A 22,655-nucleotide genomic window follows, 5' to 3' on the forward strand; every position below is an offset into this window, starting at 1 on the left:
AGTAATACTCTGCATGTTTGGCATTTCACAAGACCTTCTGTTCATCCTGCCCACCTCTCCTTCTCTAAGTAATATGCAGCAGCAGCAGCAATAAATATTCATTAAGCTATATTATGTACTAAATTCTGTTGTAAATGTTGGCACTACAGTGAGTTATAAGAGACTGCAATTATATTACTAGGTACCATCCAAGATGATGAGGCTACAATAAAGGTCTCAATGATTAACAATTTAGTTGGGGTTATGTTAAAATGAAAATAAGTGATATAAACTATGATATGGTATCAAGTGATTATCCCAGAATGTAGATGAGAACAAATTTGAGATAAAGGGGGGATTGTTGTCAACAGTAGTCAGGAAATATTTTGGAGTAAAAAGCAAATAAAGTAGGGAAAAAAGGAATGAACACAATTGTGGAGGTGAGACTATATGGAAAATATATGGAGTGTTCATAGCAAACAGAAAGTTTTGAATTAAGGTCATGAATGCCAAAGTACAGTGCCTCTATTTATTTTATAGAATGACAAAGAGCAAACAGAGACTTCTGACCTGTGAGTAACATGAACAGAGAATTGGTTTACAAAGATTAATCTGGCATCACAGTGCTATGTGGATCAAGGGTAGGAAGATGTTTTAGGAGACTTTTGCAGAAGACTAAAGATAATTGTGCTCTGCAACATGGTAGTGCAATGGGATTTTTTTTAAATGTAGTGATATTACAAAGAAAAAATCAGTACAAATTTGTGAGTAACATAGAGATTAATTTGGAGAGAGGCTAAGGCTAGAAAAAAATGCTGGTTTATGAACTTTTGTGCACAGAGCAAAGTCAAGATCAGTGCCTGGAAGGTAAAAAGCAGAGAAAAATCACCATGTTATAGAAATCATTTTTTAAAACTTAACTGGACAACACTTTTGCTGTGACTTATTGCATCACATTTTCCTTTCCTTGGTGGCCACATCTTATCCTTCTTTGTTTTGAGCTGTGCTTTGACAAATAGAATCATTCAATAAATCTTTTTCTTCCATTATACATTCTTTTATTATGCATTCATTTAATATGTATTTATTGAATTCATACTAAAGGTTAGGCACTGTGTTAGGTAATAGGGATACAATGATGAACAGAAAAGACACAGTGCCTGCCATCATAATAGTTATAGTATGAAGGAGAAAGCATATATTAAACAAATAATTGCACAAAATAATTTAATGTGATTATTATACATGCTATTACATAAACGTACAGAAGGCTATTAGAGTTTATAGCAGGAGGAGTTAGCCTAATCTGGTAAAAGGTTCTGAGAAAGATTCCCTAACAAATAAGAATGCCATACAATCTGAGACTTGAAGGATGGTTGGAGTTAGCTAGGCTAGGAAGAAATTGTGTGTGTGTGTGTGTGTGTGTGTGTGTGTGTGTGTGAGAGAGAGAGAGAGAGAGACAGAGAGACAGAGAGACAGAGACAGAGAAACAGAGAGAGACAGAGACAGAGAGAGAAAGATGGAAGGAGAGAGAAGGGGAGAAAGGGGATAGGTGAAGGGAATGTCTCACATGCAAGAGACAGGATGTACAATGGCTACAAAGTCAAAGGAATTTTGTGTATTTCAGGAACCAAGAGGTTGGTGTGGATGGAGTAAAGTAAAGAAAAGAGAGAGAGATAGTCAAAGATGAGGATGGATAAACAGGTTTGAACTATATTGTCTAAATTTCACAGAATTTATAAGTTTACATATAGAGTAATAGAAAGCTACTAAATGCTTTAGTGGGGTTTTTTAATATTCTGGTGAAAGCATGGGTACTGGAATGAATAAAGACAAGATTAGAGACAGGAAAACTAGTTAGAAGACTATTTTTCTAAGTTCAGGCAATTGAAAATGGTGGCCTGGAGTAGTAGCAATAGAGGTTGAGGGAAGTGAACAAATTCAAGACACGTTTTGTAAATATGGGAAGTAGAATCAACAAGATTTTTTTAAGTTTATTTATTTTGAAAAAGAGAGAAAGACAGATAGACAGACAGCACATAGGGAGGGTGGGAGGTGGGGGGGGGGGGAAGAAAGAATCCCAAACAGGCTCAGCTCCATCAGCGACACAGGGCCCAACTATGCAGGGCTCAATCTCATGAACCACGAGATCATGACATAAGCCAAAATCAAGAGTTAGACACTTAATCTACTGAGCCACCCAGGTGCCCCAGAATTGACAAGATTTGATAATGAATTGGATGTGAGTGAATGAGGTAGAGGGAGTGGCAAAGGTGACTCCCCGGTTTCTGAAAAGAACAACTCAATGGATGACAAAGTCACTTACCAAGACAGCTAAGAGAAGTCAAGTTGCTTTAATGGGGGCAAATCATGGGTCCAGGTTTTGATGGCAAGTCATCAGCATGAAGTATTCATTAAGGTAGACCATGGTGTCTGTGGCTCTTGAGATCAATTTGGATTTAATATTTAGTGCTTGAATGAAGCATTGGGGTAGGAGGTGATTTCTGATAAGTAAAGTTATATAAAAATAATTTTCATTAACTATAGCTTCTATATTAAGTGAAATAAAATCTTCATCCAACATGAATCTAGAAGCTCAAAAACTAAAAACCTTAAAAACACTTTATTCATTTAATTAAAATTCTGATGAGAAGAAATTATATTTTCAAAAGAAGGTCAACTAATTTGTCTATACTAGTGTTAAGTGATTATTATTCACTTAAATGCAAGCAAGAAATGTCCAAGGTCAAGTATCTTCCTGTACAGAAAGGCATAATATTTGGCAGGCTAACATGCCATCCTTCCCAATCACTTTGTACTCCTTTGTTTTTTTCTGCACAAGTCACATTTTTTCATGGACTGACTAACTGTGGGTTACGAAACATATGTAGTTGAGAAGAAGCCATTTAAAAGACACCTTCTTCTCTCCGAAGATCAAATTTTGAATAAATAAGCTGTTGAAATGGAAGTTTTCTCAGTGATGATTATATCCAGCTTTTCTCTAATGAATAAATCCTTTCCATATCTGAATATATTGAATCACACTTTGCTTGGAAATCTTCCAAATTTTTTAACATTTATTCATTTTTGAGAAACAGAGACAGAGCATGAGTGGGGGAGGAGCAGAGAGAGAAAAGGAGACACAGAATCTGAAGGTGACTCCATGCTCCAAGCTGTCAGCACAGAGCCCGACTTGGGGCTCAAACCCATGAACTGTGAGATCATGACCTGAGCTGAAGTCAGATGCTTAACCGACTGAGCCACCCAGGCACTCCTGCTTGGAAACGTTCTAATGAAAGGAAACATATATTCCAAGCTCCTGCTTGGAAATGCTCTAATGAAAGGAAACATATAATAATTCAATCATGTGCTTATTTTTCATTTATGTATTCGTTTGTTCTACATAATAATAAATTAACAAAGCACTCTGCTAGATGCTAGACAGGAGGAAGTCAGATAAAAAGATGAATCAGATATAGGTACTTGCCCCTCAAGCATCTTAAAGCCTGGTAAATATGAAAGAAAGTTACAATAATACAAGGAAAAAATGAGAGTAAAAGACAGTACATAAATAAAATGTCATTGTAATTCAGGAGATGAAGAGTCTACTTTTAGCTGGTAAATGACTTAAGGCTTATGGTGGACATTGTTGTCTACCTACTCAGAATACATTGTTTTTATCTCCATTATGAAGCAGCCATGAAATTAATGACCTGCCAGTTCCACGGGTAGACCTTGACTAGCTGAACTCAAAAATAGGCCCTGACTGACCTAAACTAATCATCATTTCTCTGGCCACATGAGTGAGCAGATGACCTAAGTTAATTCAGTGTAAAGCCAAGGACTTTTATTGAATTGGGGTGGGGGGGAAGGAGGCAGTTCTCTCTTTCTCTACATGATGTGGAATGCAAATGTAAGGCTTAGAATTCCTGCAACATTGTGTAACCATTAAGGAAATCATCCTGAGGAGAATGATCATGTGCAGGAATGGAGAGCCCAGGTTATCATGGATAAATGGCTTTGGGCCCTGAAGAATGCACTTGAAGCCTTCCCTTTATCTTAATTTTTCAGTGGCGCAAGCCTTTATTTCCTTTATTAATCATACCAATTTGAGTGGTTCTCTGTTATTTATAATCAAACTGTTCTAACTACTAAAATATTTACAAAGGAATTAGCCTCTGAGCTGGAAATTGAAAAATGGTTAAGATGAGAGCCTGCAGATGAAAGGAAACTTTCTAGGCAGAAGGAAAGTAGGGATTTTCTGTGGTAAAATGCATCTCAGTTTGACTCTAATAAAGAGTGAACAATAATACGATGCAAAGAGATATTTGAGGTAAAGGTTCTAGAGAAAATGAATGCCTGATATCATTCTATACAGTAGTGGTTTCCAATATTAATAATCATGCACTTTTATTAGAAAAATATCTCACCCCACACTTTTAAATTTATTCACTTATTTATTAAGTATATATTCCTTATTACTATAATAATACAAGTAAAGTTTTAATATTGCTCCTCCCATATCATAATGCATCATCTTGTGTTTTCTTAAATATGCTCACCCCTCTTTGCAATCTACCATGGGACAATGTACAAGCCACTCCAAATTTTTGAACAAGAGCATAATATGATAATCTAATAATACGATAAGAACTATAGCTTAGAAAGAGCCACATGAGAGCAACATCTACAATGAATTCAGGTAGATATGCTGGAAATAAGACAATTTATTAAGGTTTTTTTTTTCAATAAGCCAGTAATCCAAAAATAATTGAAATACTTAATTTGAGTAGAAGCAGTGGAAGAAAAGAGAAGGAGGTGAATCTCATGGGTGTAATGCAGGTAGAACTGGTTAAAAATATATGTTAAGTATCAACTCAATCACGTGGTAGAAAGCCAATACATTGTAGTTCCCTTTTGATTTCTTTTTATTTTTTTTAAATTTTTTTAATATTTATTTTTGAAGGAGGAAGAGAAACAGAGCATGAGCAGGGGAGGAGCAGAAAGAAAGGGAGACACAGAATCCAAAATGGGTGCCAGACTCTGAGCTGTCAGCACTGATCCTAATGCACAAACCCACAAACCATGAGATCATGACCTGAGCCAAAGTTGGATGCTTAACCGACTGAGCCATTCAAGTGCCCATTCCTTCTTGATTTCTTTAGAACCGACCATACTTAACAATGGAGATAAAACTGGATTCAGTGTTAATCAGGCCAACTTATGGCCATATCTTATCCAAATGCTTGGAAGATTGGGAATAGAAATTTAAAATGTACACATTTATGATATACCTTAGGTTGGACATTGGAAGATTAGCTAAGATGTGAAGAACAAAGAATCGGGAAATTAAAGATTCCAGAAACAGACTAGATAAAAGTTGGTGGTGTGGTCAAGACTGAGTAGGGAGGCACTGGAGGACATAATCTTTTCTACATAAAAGATGCTGTCAGGTGACTAGAGACATCAATCACCTGGGTCACAAAAAAATGCTGTTTTGTTCAGTGTGAGCAAGAACATTTGAGGACTAATTTTGTCTGACCCTGACAAAGTTGCAGGTTGTTGATATGCCATTTCCTCTGCTTTTATCAACAAATGCTATACCCAGAAAAATCAGAATGATAATAAATGAGAATGTCTTAAACCCATTACTAAACGCAAACTGAAATTCAAGCGCCATGTAAACATACTAGGTGGCAAATAAGCCAGCATAATAATAAATCCAATAACATACTGGAAGCACTTATTTCCCTGTAAAAGAAGACGCTCTCTAAGCACTTAAAGGAATGCCAATCATCTACCCTCAGCAACTATTCTCGTATTTGTCATTGTAGATTATGAAAATCTCATTTACAGAGCATTCAATACTTTGCCTTTTCTTTTACTGTTTCTCTTTATATTTATATATTGCTGTGCTTTAAGAAATAAAAAATCATATTCTGGGCAAGAATGCACTGATGTGAAACCGTCATTTTTCATGATTTGTCAGAGTTTATGGTTTACTCCCTTTCCTCATGTATTTATCTATTTCTGCATATCTAAACAAGTATTAGATTTTTGTAAATACATGCTGTATATACTTTAAATATGTAAGTGCCTTTAAGTTCATATTGTTGTCATATAGTCCCAAAAATGTTCAATATGGAAGAAATTGCACGGCTCACTAAACAGGTGTATATATTTTTAAATGCTATCAAACAATTCAACCAATTGGAAAATAGAAAAAGATTATCTTATTAGAATGACTTAGAGCTATATATTTTAATGTGTAGCTTCCAGACAGAAAAGGAGAAATTTTAGCATGCTGAAAAGACAGGCAGAGGACTCAGTCCACTCATTAACCCCATTTGTGTAGAAGTCTCCCCATCACCTGCTTCCAAGTCCTGCAAAGGCAGATCAATCAGAAAGCACTTGTGGCTGGCCACTCCTCAAATGTTACCAGCACTTGTAAAAGATTCTCTTTGAAAATGTAATTCTTACTTAAATCTTAATGTTTACTGTTTTGTAACTATTGTTTGGATGTTATTTCTGCATTTCACAGCATAGAACTCCATCTACTGCTTTTCAACATGGTGTCCTGAGAAGATCAGTCGGCAGGGAAAACCATGGACTCACCCAAGCTCTGACACTAAGCTTGGTAAGAATTGGAACAGGACATTAACAGAATTGGAGCAGGACATTAACAGAAAAGTCAGCCTCTTCATCTGCCTCTAAATCTCTCAGAACTTAGATTTTACCCTGCTTCATAATTTAGTGCTGTTTGTAAAACAAAGCAGAGCAAAAACCAACATATGTTATCAAGTATTGTCATTAAAAGTGTTAAATTAGTTTGGATCCCTTGGGGGACAAAACCTACAACCCCATTGGTAATCATTAGCCAGAAATTTGATTCCCTCAAATATTTCTCCAGCTCTCTCAAGACAAGAAATATGATGTCAAAGATGCCACCCGGGTGCGCATTCTTAATTCCTTGCTAAGCCTCTACAAGCCCTATTTACTCTCTTTTGCAAAGCAATAACCTTTTCAACTCTCATTCTTAAATCCTAGACAGATCAACTCTACACATTTTTTCCGTATCTCCTTTACTCTTGGCCCTGCCATAGATCTGTTTGACCTTTTCTAAACAGAGAGCTTCCCAAGCAGAGCACGCACTTGGCTTTAACACTCCAGCACAAAAGCTAGAAGAAAAACCTTCCACCGTCAGGGAGAAGAGAACTCTGATCTCTCCTCCCAACTAAATTCTATACTTTGTTTGGTTGTTAGCTTGTTCACCTTTCAGATGCCATGCAAGAGCTTTGTATGTATGTCCATACACACAAACACACCACACACACGCATGCACGCACGCATCTTTTATATGTAATCACATTATTAAGTGTGCTGCCATAATAAACATTTTATAGCTGAATTGTGAAAACATAGAAAGATCGCTAACTAACCCAAGATCGCACTGCTGAGAACCGTGGAGCCCTTTGAATATAGATAGAGTGAAAGAGAGAGGGTATAAGGCAAGACGACTGTCTACGCAGAGATGTGGCTATTTCTTTTTACCTACAATATCTTAGTAAAGTCAGTTATGACAAAATCATAATTAGAAATCCATTAGGAGTTTCATATGTAAGTAACTTTTGGTACAGAAATTTGTCAAAAGCTTTGTTGAACACCCAAATGAATGATATGAAATAGCTTACACTTCTCATATTTCTATTTTATCACCACACACAATCAGAAAGGTTACTGTACATATGCATATTCCTTATAGAAGTATAATTATGTAGTTTGGCCATTGATGTCACACACAATTTGGGAGATGTATTATCTCATTTAATTCTCAAGACAAAATATAAGTGACAATATTTCCATTTTTAAGCTGAAGAAATAGAGGATCACGTAATTTAAACTACTTGTTCAGAATCACCCAGTTATAGGTAGTAATACTGAGATTTGAACAATTTCACTCCAAAGCCCAGAGCTCTCCTTTACCTTTTACTTTATCTTTTTGCCATGAATTAAGTATCCTTAAACTTTTCTTTAAATATTTCTCAAATTCCACACCACTGCTGTAAAACAATGACATTTGTTCATTTGTAATAAAAATAATAGTACCTACTCTTTACTACAATAATATTGTATCAATGCTATATTTACATAATCTAATTTAATCCTCACATCAACCCCATGAGGTGGATATTGTTACTCCTTCATTACAGATAGTAGAATTAAGGATCAAAATAGTTAAGAAACTCGTTCAGGTTTCCAAAGTTAAGAAACAACAGAAATAAGATTTGAGCACAAATGCAACTATTTGATACTGAAGACCATACTTTTAATCTCTACACTAAAGTTTGTAGCTGTAGAGATGTTTAGAGTAAATTTTATTTATGGAGGTCCTATCTGAATTCTGCCAATTCTCTAGTACAACAATTAAGGAAACATTAAAAATAATGAAAAATAATAGGAGAAGTTCTGCAAGAGGAGAGGAGGTATATGAGAGGTCTCTATACCTACCACTAAGTTTTCCTATAGTTCTAAAACTGCTCTAAAAATTAGTCTGCATAATTTTTAAAATTTTCTCTTGAAGATCCATTAAAATCACCAATTGATGGCCCTATAGTACTGTCATTGACAAGATCTGAAAAACCCTAACCACAGTTCTATAAAAGGAAGTAAGGATCCATGAAAGAATTCAGGTAATGACCACAGACAGGTGATTTGCCTCCTAATAATTTTATGACTGCTTTTGAAAGGAGTGGAAAGGTACTTAAAACACAAAATGTCTGCCAAAACGTACCATATAAAAGACATTTTCAATATCAGTGAAGCTAATCACCTTTTTTTCTCCTCCACAATACCTGTCTGTCCTTTAATTTCTGTGCCTAACTCCATGCTTCTAACAATTCTTGGTACATGGTTGAGACTACTGATTATTGATCCTTCCACAGAATCATGCCACACTGGACTTGATTCCACATGTTTGTTGCAAAGCCCCTGACAACAATTTGATTTCTAGCTGAAGAATGTACATAATACAAATGTTAATGATAACATTCAATTTTACATTATAGTAGTAGCTTTCACATTATATTTTAAGTCAAAAAAGACTGTAAGTTAATCCATAATCCACTTCTAAAAAATAATTAATACTCTGATTTATCATTAAACATTTTTAATACCAGGCAATGTATTTAATCCTCATTTTAAAACATTTGATTATTCAATTTTTACTAATAATTGCATCACCACATAATAAAAAGTATATGCTCTATATGCCAGAAGTAAGTGATAAAGTCTTAAACCTGAAAAATGGAATGGCCATAGCCTTACATGATTATAATTTTGTAATTATAATGTTAAGTCTAGTAAAAAATATCACTAGCCTCCTCTTCCTGACATATTTGTAGATAAATATTGTCCGTACATTGAATATTGCTAGTTGATGTGCTTCTTAGTTCACTTTATTCCAAGGTACAAATGGAAACATTTGTGTTCTGTTTCTTCTACATTTGGTATTTTTAAAAACTATGCTATCACTTTATCTTACATTTTCATGAATTATGGCCTAGACTGTAAATATAGCCTATTCAGACCTTACAAGGTATCAAAAATGTAAAGAAACCAGAAAAATAAAGCTTATGTGACACAGTAACTGGAGGATATATTGATTTAAAAATGGATAAAATTAGATCTGTTCCCTTGCAGAGAAGGAATGTAATGTAATGTTACAGGAAGAGAGATAAGACTAATATATATTTATAAATAAAGCTATTTTTTAATGATAGGAAGATATTTAAGTAATTGACCAAAGAACTTTGTTGATGCTGATATAGAAGAAGCATTACAGAGGATTAGTGGCAAAAACATCGATATTATAGTAGCTGATACAGTGTGTGGGTATCCAGGGATGTGTAAGTAAATATACAAAATGAACAATGGCACAAATAGCCCTAAGGATTTAATGATTCAGACTATATTGACTAGAGTGATTGTGTCAAGTTTTGAGTCTATGATGAAAAAAAGGTAATATAACCCTTCTCCTCTGGAGCTTTTATGCCATTTGGGAAGATAGACAATAGCAACTAATGTTTAAAGTTTGTGAGAAGCATATCCAAGAAAGAGGCTCCATGGTAGAAAATTAAGAGTGTAGGAGTTAATAGGCAGAGAAAGCCTCTCTGGGTAAGTGACATTTGAATGGAGACATGAAGGATAAGAAGTAACAGGAGAGCAAGACGAGGCAAAAGATATCTTCAGGTAAAGTGTACAGTAAGTGCAAATGCCCTGATGTGGGAAAAGAATTTGGCTATAAAAATAGCTTTCATAGAAGAGTGTGGGGGATGAATGAGAAAGTGGCACGAAATAAGATTGAACAGTAGGCTGGTTCCAGATACTGCCTGGGCTTGCAGCCATTACAAGGGGTTAGAAATGTGTTTTAAATGCAAGAGTAACCATGAACAGAGTTTAAAAGGTAGTGAAATGATAGAACCTGAGTTTTAAAAATAAGCATTTGATTTGATATATGGAGAATACATTGTAGGAAGGCAACAGTGAAAGTGGTACACCTACATTGTTTCTGCCTTCCCCGCATCCATTTCCTCATCTCTTGGAAATAGTGCCCTGATGTTCCTCTAGGGAATTATCTTTCCCATCTCTCTGTCCCTGTGGATTGGGTATGGCTGACCCTACTTGAACCAGAATTCCACATAGTTGCTCTTGACGAATTAGAGCAGTGTTTCTCTGCCTAATCCAGCACCTGGTTCTGGGATGCTCATAGGACCCAGGCCAGGCTCATGAGAGCCCTACATTAATCTTTTATGAAAGCAAAAAATTGGAAAAGAGATGTGATATTTCTCCAGGAACGAGAGCTTTTCTAAAACTGGAACCAACACAGTTAGGAGACAATTGAAGTAACTAGAAAGGGATAATAGGTGACTTGATTTAGATGGGTGAAAGGAGATAGAGAGGAGTGGGCATATGGCAAACATATCTTTGAGGTAGATTTGACTGGGCTTCCTAATGAAATAGAAATAACGAAGAAAAATACTTCAATTTTTACTTTATGAGACAGGGTAAGTGGATGGTGGTACTGAATAGAGTGAGGAAAAGATAAAGGAACTAGGCTTGGTGAATAAATCTCTTTGCACTTGTTTAATTTGAGAGAATGCCAGCCCTTTTGAGTGGATATGTCAGGATGACAATTGGATACATGAATCTGAATCTAGGAGAGTATATGAACTGTATATACAGGTTGAAATTGGAACAGGTAAGGAGTGAATAAAGATAATTTTGCAGGGCCCAGGTTAAGCCTTAAGAAATTCCAACAGAGTAAACTGAAAAGGAGCAGAGGATAAAACAAAAGATAGAAATGTCCACATTCATTATAATCCTTTAAAAAACTATGAATCATGAAGAAGAATCTTAGTAGATGCTTAATTTCAAACTATTGACTGTGGTCTTTGCTGTCAAAAAACACCTGCCATCCCTTAGGACTATTAAAGCAAACGTCTATATGAAGTTACCACTTTATTGCTATTTAGAAAATTGTGCTTTCAAAAATGTCTGTTCATTCCTACTGAGAAAGGTTTTCCAATTGACCATTTGTTCCCAGAAAAATGCCAAAGATTCTGAATTCTTCAAGAAGCTACTGAACCTTTCTAATCCTGCAACAAATTTCACTGCATCTTGAGGACTGTGAAAGAAAGTCAAAGAGGGCTGCAGAGGCCAGTTTAGTGAGGAGTGCATTGGTAAGTTTTCAAACTTCCTGACTCTTTTCAAGGACAGCACTTTGGATGAACCAAATGTTCTGTCTTGCTGAAGACTTAATGGAAAGGAAAAATGTGTGAAGTTTCACAGAAGTAATTCTAAATTTAGACAGAATATACTTATTTACACGATTATACAACAAAACCATTAGTTGGTGCTTAGTGACTCATAATGATTCCGGTTTGGTGTTTGTTTTTTTTGTTGTTGTTTTTTTGGGGGGGATCATAAGAAAGAAATTCCAAATGGCAAATTACATCAAATAGTAGGTACTGCACAGCAATATAATATTTTATAAGGCAAAGTAACTCCATGTATTAGTGTCTATAAGCTTCCTGGACTGAAAGAAGGGGTAGTCTCCATTTGACAAAAACAGTGACTACATGTAGATGCCATACTAAATATGAGAGATAGAATCATTGCTCTCATGGACTTCAAATTCAAGTAAATAAAACAAATAAGTACAGAAGAATGTACTAGTTTAAGATTATGATAATGACCTTTATGAAAATAGAGAAACAAACAACAGTGATTGGATGAGGGGTAATTATACCATTTGGGTCGTTGGGGAGTTATAGCCAATGTGCATCTTCTCTTACTTCCATGTGAGACAGTGTGGCTTGTGCTCATTTACCCATTTTGCTAGGAACAGTTGCTCTCTTCGTAGTTGATGACACTAGAAGGAAAGGAGATATCGCACCTTTTCCACACCTATAAGATCTTTTTTCCAGATCACATATGCATGAATTCTGCAAGGCCAAAATATCCCTCCTTCCTCAAAAAACTATTGGTACTAAATGCACTTAATGCCTCATATCCATTCCTCTATCCTGGCCTCTGTGAGGAATCAGTGTGAACTGTGTGTCACTGTGGCCATGTCCCTGTGAACCTAAATTGTCTTTAGACTTCTTTAAACTGTCCCTAGTTCTGTTCTCATGTCTATGATTCTTAGTATATCTGTCCCCTCACCTAGCATCCTACTCATAGTTTCTTTGCCTCCAAAATAATTCCACTGGGCTTTCTGGAACTCTTCCTATAAAACCAGTAAATCCTTATAACATTAGCAGCTTCCCCAAATATTACTTTAATTTAAAAAATTAGGTGACTATTGAGAAACATTTTATAGCTCTCCCAAACAGAAGTTATTCAAACATTCTAGAAAATAATAGCCAATAATAACAGAAAGATTTATTGTGCATTTCCTATGTACAAGCACTGACCTATACTGCACATGAATTTATTTCATGAATAAATTTCATAAATTTATTTCACTTAATTATTACAACACTCCTACAAGGTAGGTAATTTTATCCGTATTTTAGAGGTATGAAACTGAGGGAGAGATAATTAAATTACTTTCTCAAGGTCACAAAAGGATATAGAGAGATGAAACCATCAAGGGAATCCAGGCAGTCTGAATCCAGAACTGATGTCTTGGGCCATACTATCTTCTTGATAGTTCACAGGTTAGAAATGGAGCTCAAGTTCTCATTGTTGCCTTGCTCCACAAAAGCTCTTCCATACACCTTTAAGAACTCCCATTCCTTGTTGTTTTCATCTACCAACCTCTTGGCCAATTCATCTCGTTCACTAAAGATTTTGGTACCTAGCTCAGAGTAGCCCTTTTCTCCTTGATTCCTGCCATCATCTCAGAAAATTCAATGTCCATGTGGACAATTTACCCAACATCATATTTTAAAGGTCCCATGACTTCCTTATCACTAATGGTGTATTTCATGCCATCTCCACTGAAAACTTACCACTGAAATAATTTCCACTTCCAAAATCACAGACATTTTACTCTCTGGTGAAAAGCCCATGCACCTGCTCAGGAGCCTTAACCCTTTCTGTTCTTCAGTGTCTTTGAGCCTTCAGCTCCACTGACATTTTCACTTTTATTCCAAAATATCAAACTCCTTATATTTTTTATTGATTCTACAATCTTTCATTTCAGTTATTTTGGTACCAATACACTAACCTCCCTTGTCCAATCATTCTTTCAAAGCCTCCAGTGAGAAGAATCCTAACCCTGAACTCAACAATCTTTATTACCTGTGTCTGTATCTACATTCAGATACCTGAACACTCCTAAATGGATGGGCACTCCTATGAGTTCAATAAATACATAATCTTAATATCATTCTCTAATCATCTCGATCTACTTTCTGTAACAAACATTTCGTATTTCATCCATTATTTACAAACCAGGATACTTTTTCTCTACTCTTTACTCTCAGTAGATTATTCCATTGTATTTAACTAAAATGATTGGATCCATCAAAAAGGAATTCCTTCCAACATTCTGCTGTCAAGTATCATTAACCTGCATTTATACCAATCATCTCCTCCTGCTTTCCTAATACAAAAAAAAGTACCAGTTTCTTCTCCTCTTGAAGGCCAGTTCCTCTACCTGTAATCTGTGTCCTCTCCCTCTCACATTCTCCAGAAGGTGTGCCAACATTTAAGACTTTAGCTTTCAGAGTGTCTGTGACCCACAATAAGAAATATATATTATATTGCAGCCCAATATATACTTATTATACATATATACTATATGTAAGTGTCGTATAATATATACACTAGATATAAGTATCATGTATAAATATACAAAATATTTCTTACTATGGATTGCAGTAGACAATTTATACAAATAGGCAAAGCAAAATTTCTTTATCTTGATGTTTATTTATTTTTGAGACAGAGAGAGAGAAACAGAGTGTGAGTGGGGGAGAAGCAGGGAGAGAGAGGAAGACACAGAATGCGAAGCAGACTCCAGGCTCTGAGCCTGATACAGGGCTCAAACTCAAACCAGGAGATCATGACCTAAGCTGAAGTCGGAGGCTTAACTGAATGAACCACCCAGGTGCCCCCAAAACAAAATTTCTTAAGATAAGACTACTTTATTATGAATGATACACTAATATTTTGTCTTCTTCCCCCCCCTTTTTTTTCTTTAATGCTGGTCCCCATTCACTAAATTACTTTTACAACACACTAATGAGTCATAAGTTGATTTGAGCCACAGTGAATTACCCTGTTCCCAATAACTTTAAATTCTTTCATCCAAAATGTTTTAAAAAGGTTTTATCCCCAAAGGCTCCTTCAGCTCATGTCTTCTACACACTTAGACTTACAAGAAAAGTTACTTAATTTCAGTCTCTACTATTTGTCCCGTTAACTTCTCAGACCGATCTAACCTGTCTTCTGCCCTGCTATTTCATGAAAACCACTTTCCTTCAGTTTCCATTAGCTTCCTGTTACTAAATTCAAGGGACATGGTTCAGCTTTCACCCTACTCGATATCTCAGCAGCATTTAACGGTTGGTTACTCCCTCCTTCTAGAAAGACAAATTTTTCCTGGCCTCCTTCATAGCACATTCCATTGGTGCCCCCCTCCCCCACCCTTCTCTTGGCTTACCTTATGTCAGCTTCTTTTTTGCTGTCTCTTCTGTCAGACTCTCAAATATTAGAGGCCATTTATTCACTTCTCTCCTCTTAGCATCCCCTTCTTACTTGTCGTTTAGCTAGTACTTGCTCTTATTGTTCGAATTTAGGAGACAAGTGAGATGTCCAATATTTATAGGCTAGAGGCCTCTAGACATCAGCTGTCTAATAAGACTTCCTGCCCCTGGAGAATATACAAATGTTCTTAATAATTCAGGATCCAAATCTTTTCCTGAATTGCTTCCAGGCATATGCAGTTACATAACAGAAAATACTGCTTTTTTTATTCTATGCTCATGATCCTGAGTGCTTTAGCACATTTAGGATTGACTTTATAATTTTTGGCATATCAAAGAATATCAAGATTTCATCCGCATTTCCTATTTAGTTAAATTGAAGGTTTCCATTTCTCCCTATAATACTTAAGTATCTCTGGAAGTTAACAGCCTCTCTTGGAAGTCAGCTGGAAGCCTTTGAAAGTTACATGCTCAGTATCTGCGACATAGATTTTCCTGATGTATGAATCATCACACCAACCTTTCCTAGCTTTGAAAATTCTGCGATCTGTTCCAGGGGATTTGGCAATTTCTCCTGTCTTTAATTGCATTGTCTGGAGTATGACCAGAAATCCTTTTTCAAATGTCTCAATGAGAAAATGAAACTCATCTTTATATTCTTGTGTATTTTTCTCTAATTAGGTACTAGAAGTCACTTGGTTGATGCTTTAAAAATATGAAGATAATGCTCCAGCAACAAATATTTGCTCAATTTATAAATTCTCATCTTGCAGATCTGTGTTCCACTCTTCTAAACCCAATACTTTTCACCTCAGTGCTGCATCCCAATGTAACAATTTTTCTGAATTTTGGCCTGCAATTATGGTTCCAAATTAAATTAAAATTCAATCTTCTGTTTGGTTATCAATTTGCAAGTAACCTAGCTAAATTTATAATTAGATAAATATTCACCTACACATAGTTAAGTTCACAGGCAGGGAGGACCGCGTGACAACTTACTGCTTTACAAAAGTTTTGGGATGCAACATGGATTATGATTAAAAACTGGGAAGAGAAACCAGTTAGACATTTTTCCAAAGAAAACATACAGATGGCCAAGAGACACGTGAAACATGCTCAACATCACTTGTCATCGGGGAAATACAAATCAAAGCCATGAGATATCACCTCAAACCTGTTATAATGGCTAAAATCAAAAGACAAGAAACAAGTTGGCAAGGATGTGGAGAACAAGGAACCCTTGTGTGCTATTTGTGGGAATGTAAATTGGTGTGGCCATAGTGGAAAACAGTACGGAAGTTCCATAAGAAATTTAAAATAGAGTCAGAGCGTGAATATTCCAGAGGTAGCGAGAGTATTCCAGAGGTCGCCAGGCCCCTGGCACTGAAGTGTGTGGACCCGGGGCGTCGCTGCGCTGCTCCACCGTCGCCTCCGCCGCCCTTTCTCGGACTCCCGTTCACCCGCGCACCTCACATCACCCCGGTCCCAGGCGAGCAGTGTTGGGTTTATGTCTTTATTTGATGAAAATGAGCTGTTGAGCAGCCACTGGTACCTGTATTGGGGAAACATAGCATATAGGCAAGAAGCTTACAGCCTCAGTGACGAAAATTTTTTCATGTCAGAGACCAAGAACTCTTGCAGTCGTTTATGTCACCCCTTCTTCTCCAGACAGAAGATACCAAAAAGTTGCAATCAAAGATCTCTTCACCTTGCTGATAAAGCCACTAATAAGCCAAAATGTCTGTCATGTCAACTGCAGTAGGCCAGACCAGTTCTATCGCTACAAGATGCCCTGTCTGATTGCCAAGGTTGAGGGCAAAGGAAATGGTATCAAGACAGTTATCGTGAACATGATTGACATTGCAAAGGCATTTAATAGGCCTCCAGTGTATCCCACCAAATATTTTGGTTGTGAGCTGGGACCACAGACCCAGTTTGATGTTAAGAATAACTGTTACATTGTCAATGGATCTTATGAGGTGAATAAGCTGCAAGATATGTTGATGGATTCATTAAAAAATTTGTTCTCTGTCCTGAGTGTGAGAATCCTGAAACAGATCTGCATGTCAACCCAAAGAAGCAAACAATAGGTAACTCTTGTAAAGCCTGTGACTATCATGGCATGCTTGACACACATCATAAACTCTGCACGTTCATTCTCAGAAACTCACCTGAGAATTGTGACAGTGGTACAGGGAGGAAAGAAAAGAAAAGAAAAACAGGAAGGGCAAAAACAAGGAAAATGGTTCCATGCCCAGCAGTGAGACCCCACCACCAACACCACCAAATGAGATCAGTCCTCCTCCACAGGCTGTGGAAGAGGAGGAGGATGATTGGGGGGAGGATACAACTCAGGAAGCTCAGAGATGCAGAATGGATGAAATAAGTGACCATGTGAAAGTTCTGATACTCAGTGATGATTTGGAAAGGACTGTTGAAAAGCGGGTCAATATCCTGTTTGATTTTGTTAAGAAAAAGAAAGAAAAAGGTATATTGACTCACTGGACAAAGAAATTATTGCTGAAGCAGAAAGATTGGATGTAAAAGCCATGGGTCCTCTTGTTTTGACTGAAGTTCTTTTTAATGAGAAGATTAGAAAACAAATTAAGAAATACAGGTGCCATTTCCTATAATTTCGTCACAACAACAGAAAAGCTCAGCAGTACCTTCTTCATGGTCTGGAGTGTGTGGTAGCAGTGCATCAAGCTCAGCTCATTTCCAAGATTCCCCATATCCTGAAGGAGATGTATGATGCAGATCTGTTGGAAGAAGAAGTCATCGTCAGTTGGTCAGAAAAGGCCTCTAAGAAATATGTTTCAAAAGACCTTGCCAAAGAGATTCGTGTTAAAGCAGAAACATTTATAAAATGGTTGAAGGAAGCAGAGGTGGTGAAGAAGATGATGAAGATGAGAATATTGACATAGTGTATGAAGACTGCCAGTGTACCTAAAGTTGAAGCTGTGAAGTCTGACAACAAGGATGATGACATTGATATTGATGCCATTTAAAGGGGTGGGTGCAGCCCAGCTTAACAGTGTAATGCTGCAAATCTTTCTGCATCATCAGCCAGAAGTGCAACATGTATGTGCAAAAGCTAAAATGGCTTAACATCATGCTACACTTTCTACTAAAAATGTGCTGCTCTGAGTGGTCTGTAATTAAGCCCAATAAGACATCTAGGGAGTCCATACACATGTCAGGGAGCAGATATAGTTTGCTTATTTATAGCATCTTTTGTTTTGAAAAATTAATGGTGGACACATTTGGATCACATTTATACAGCTAAGTGAAGATTTGATTTTGGTCATTCTTAGGATTTTGGTTCTGAATGACTTAAGCTGAAATGGCTCCTCCTTAAAATACTGCACCATCATAAACCTGATAGGATTTTTGGAGCCTGTGAGATATTGTTAGATGCTGAGACTGTAAAGATATCTTCAGCAGAATGTAAACATAAGCTTACTTATAATTATCTTCATCAGCCATTAAGAAATAAGTACTTTTTGAGTGTTCAGTCCCTCAAATTGGCATCTGGTAATGTACATTCTTCCCATGCCAAGGTGGACTGATAATCAAATGGCAGCGTGACATCTTTCTCTTACTGAGAAGTAAAAATGACCTCAGTGTTCTATAAATAATTTTAAGAGCAGGTTTTGAAACTTGAATTGTGTTTTTTCAGTTCGTGTATATTTACCCCAAACTGTAGTCTTTGGAGTTATGTGCATTGCACATTGAATGAGCCAGGGGAATTATTACATTAACAAATAAGCATTTTATGTGGATGTAGCTGTTGCTTTAAACTGAGAAAATTCTGAAACTAAGGTGTGATTATATAGTAAGCTCTGACTTTATTTGGGGGCAGAGGAAAAGGTGCACTTAATCTGTAGCAAAAACTGAGCATAATTTTTCAACTCTCATTTTTAGGGTTTAATTACACTTTTCAAATGTTTAAGCAGACTGTATTTTTTGTTCATTGTGGATTTTCTCCTGACAATATGGTTTGTTTAATGCCTTTACATATGGATACTTAGTAGCTTATGCTTTTTAGATTTTGGTTGCCATCTTGCCAAAGTAAGTGTTACTGTGTCTCAAACTTGATTTTCCCCCCAAAATGTTTTTTTTAAAAAAAGCTAAAAGCATACTCCCAGTTAAAGCCTATATTTTGGTATAAGACTTAAGGTGTTTTTTATTTCACGTTGAATATAACCAAAGACCCAAGAAGTCTGATGATGGCCACTGAATGCAGGTTACTGGGGCCTGACCCAGCCCATCCTGAGGTTTAGATTTGGAAATAACTTGCTCGTGAATTCTTTGCTCACTTAGCTGGTCTAAACTCACTTGATATGGGTTATGGCTATATCTGAGAAATTCTCTTCAGGGGAGAAACTTGTTCCATTTACTCCTTTCCACAAAGTACACTAGGAATCAAAAATCCAAAAGGCTAATTTTGTTGGGAGCACTGTCTTACGTCTCTTTTGTCTGTGATCTATCTTCACAGATTATAATGAGACTTTAATAAATGTATCTTAAGAATTTTTCACATTGGAAATTGTACAAACATTTGATGTAATAAAATCTTGTTAGCTTGATATTTTAAGGAAGTAAAATCAAATAATCTATCTTAGCAGAGACCTGCAAATTGGTCTCTCTCTGCCTTTCAGTCAACATTGATGAGTGAAGCAGAACCTACCTGGAGGGAATGTTGCTTTGTCACACCAAAGAGATGAAATTTTTGCAAATTTGCATCTCACCTAGGTTACAATTTTTTGCCATAGGCAAATTTACTTTCATTATCTGAAATTCTATAGGATATAGTAGTGACTTAGGCCAGGTTGCATTCAGCATACCCAATGTCAAGGTAATAGGGTTTTGTTATAGAGTTTCTTCTTCTCACCCCCTAACCCCCTTCTTTTAATCTGAAAGAAAACCTGTTCAGGTTTCTAGACACTAAGGAGAAAATTTTGGCTATGACCAGTGTTCAGTCTGGTGCCAAACTTACAATGGAATTCAAATCCACATAATGAAAAATTTACCGATAAAGGCTATCTTAATAAATTCATTCTTACTTTGAAAAAAAAAGAAATTTAAAGTAGAAATACCATAGGATCCAATAATTCCACTGATGGGTATTTACCCAGAGAAAATGAAAAAACACTAACTTGAAAAGATACATACACCTCTATGTTTATTGTAGCATTATTTACAGTAGCCAAGGCATGGAAGCAATCTAAGTGTCCATCAACAGATGAATGGATAAGGAAAATGTGATATATATACATAATGGAATATTACACCACTATAAAAAAGAATGAGGCTATATCATTTGAGACATTATGGATGGAACTAGAGGGTATTATGCTGGGTAAAATGAGTCAGACCAATAAAAACAAATACCATATGATTCTATCCATAAATGGAATCTTAAAAAATTAATAAACAAAAAGAAAATTCAGAACTATAAATACAGAGAAAAACTGATGGTTGAGAGAGGGGAGAAGTGTAGGGTTGGGCAAAATGGGTGAAGGAGAGATGCCTCCAGTTATCGAAAGAGTGTATCATGGTAATAAATCATGGAGTATTTCTGAGTATAGTCAATGATATTGTAATAGCAATGTAATAGGACAAATGGTAGCTATACTTGCATAATGTGTAAACTTGTCAAATCACTAAGTTATATACCTGGACTAATGTAACACTGTGTGTCAATTATATTTAAAAAAAACCAATAGTGTAATGAAAATGGCAATATCACAAGCCCATAATAAGTGATGTTACTTTAAAATTTTTTCAACATGGATTATACAATGTATCTCAATTTCAAAATGTTAAGATGTGGAGAGGATGCAACTCTGAATCAAATAAAAACAACTCTCACTAAAATTTGCTGATTATATTAACTCATAAAATAGCAAAGAATTAGTATACACTTTGGTTTTCATGGTTTAGTTGTTATGGGGACAACTAAACCATGAACCATGTTATAATATTATAGTGCTATAAGTTATAGTGATGTGCTATAAGTTAAATGACTTAGAGGAAGGAAAAGCCCAAATTACTGTGTCATCCCTGAAAAAGGGTTAACTAAATTTTATATTTGGAATGTTTAGAGTAAAAGTACACTTATTGAAAAATATTTCATCAAGTCCTGTTAATAATTATTGCTGAAGTTACTAACAAAAAACTACTTTTACTCCTGACTGGACTAGTCTCATGAATGTTTAAAGTGTCAACAATCAAATTTTACTTAAGTACAGAAATAACCTTTAAAATATGTCACTATAGGGGTGCCTGGGTGGCTCAGTGGGTTAAGCGTCTGACTTCGGCTCAGGTCATGATCTCATGGTTCGTGGGTTCAAGCCCCGCATTGGGCTCTGTGCCGACAGCTAGCTCAGAGCCTGGAGCCTGTTTTGGGGTCTGTATAACCCTGCTCTCTCACTCTCTCTCTCTCTCTCAGAAATAAATAAAACATTAAAAAAAATTTTAAATATATCAGTATAAACCAAATAACTTTTAACTCTAGTAGGCTTATTTGATCACATAATACCTTGTTTTCCTGATTCCTTTTATGTTTCAACATGGCCAGTCAGGAAATAAAACCTCCATGTGAATGCAATGCTTTTACCAGTCCAACCAACGGCCATCCAAAACAGAGGGAGTGGTTCTGAAAGAGACTCCTCAAAAAAAGTTGAAAGTGTTTACATAGCAGGAGTTTTCCCAAATATGTAATCCAATTTGGCCATTATAGTGAACAAATAATTTCCCCAAATATATAATTTCCAAAAATGGTTGTGTTAATCTACTGATTGAATTAGCAAAGGGGTATAAGTTGGTAAAATGTAAACTATAGAATCAGTTGACCTAAAGGTTGGCCCTGGTCAGTCATCCTCATGATATTATTTCCCTTCTAAGGAAACAATATTAAGAGAATATTAAAGGCACAGACTGTTGAGTCAGATTACCTAACTTCAATGGTAACTTTGCCTTTATTAGCTGTGGGATCTTGGGCAGGTTATTCAAACTGTCTGCCCTTTAGTTACCTCTGTAAAAGAGGAAAAATAATAGTCCCTACCTTATAATGTTATTTGTATGAGCAAATGATGGAATACAAGTAAAGAATCTGGAATAGAAAAAATACAAGTAAAGAACCTGGAAAATAGTAAGCTTTCGATAAATGCTAGCTACTGATATTACAAATTTAATGTGAATGTTTTGTTTCCTAACCTGGTTAATAAATTGCTCCAGGGCAGGGACCAAGCATTAATTTTATTTTCACTTCCAATCCTAGCATGCAGCAGGTATTCAGTGAATACCTGTTGAAAAAATAATACAAAGTAAATTGTATTTTGAAGGACATTATACTACTAATGAGAAATCAGATTCTAGATCACAAGGATTCTATGTGAATCATTCAGAATAAAATAATTGTACTAAAGCATTACTGTAGATATATATACCGGTTTT

The 22,655-nt window shown here is 36.0% G+C and overlaps 1 pseudogene; it reads left to right on the forward strand.

Annotated features, from left to right (window-relative positions):
• LOC120246587 overlaps window positions 1–18,326 on the forward strand; it is an 87,295-nt pseudogene extending 68,969 nt beyond the window's left edge.
• Window positions 18,327–22,655: the final 4,329 nt, after the last annotated feature.

This window comes from Hyaena hyaena, unplaced genomic scaffold, assembly GCF_003009895.1.
Source record: "Hyaena hyaena isolate Hyena2069 unplaced genomic scaffold, ASM300989v1 scaffold_472, whole genome shotgun sequence".
Lineage (NCBI taxonomy): Eukaryota > Metazoa > Chordata > Mammalia > Carnivora > Hyaenidae > Hyaena > Hyaena hyaena.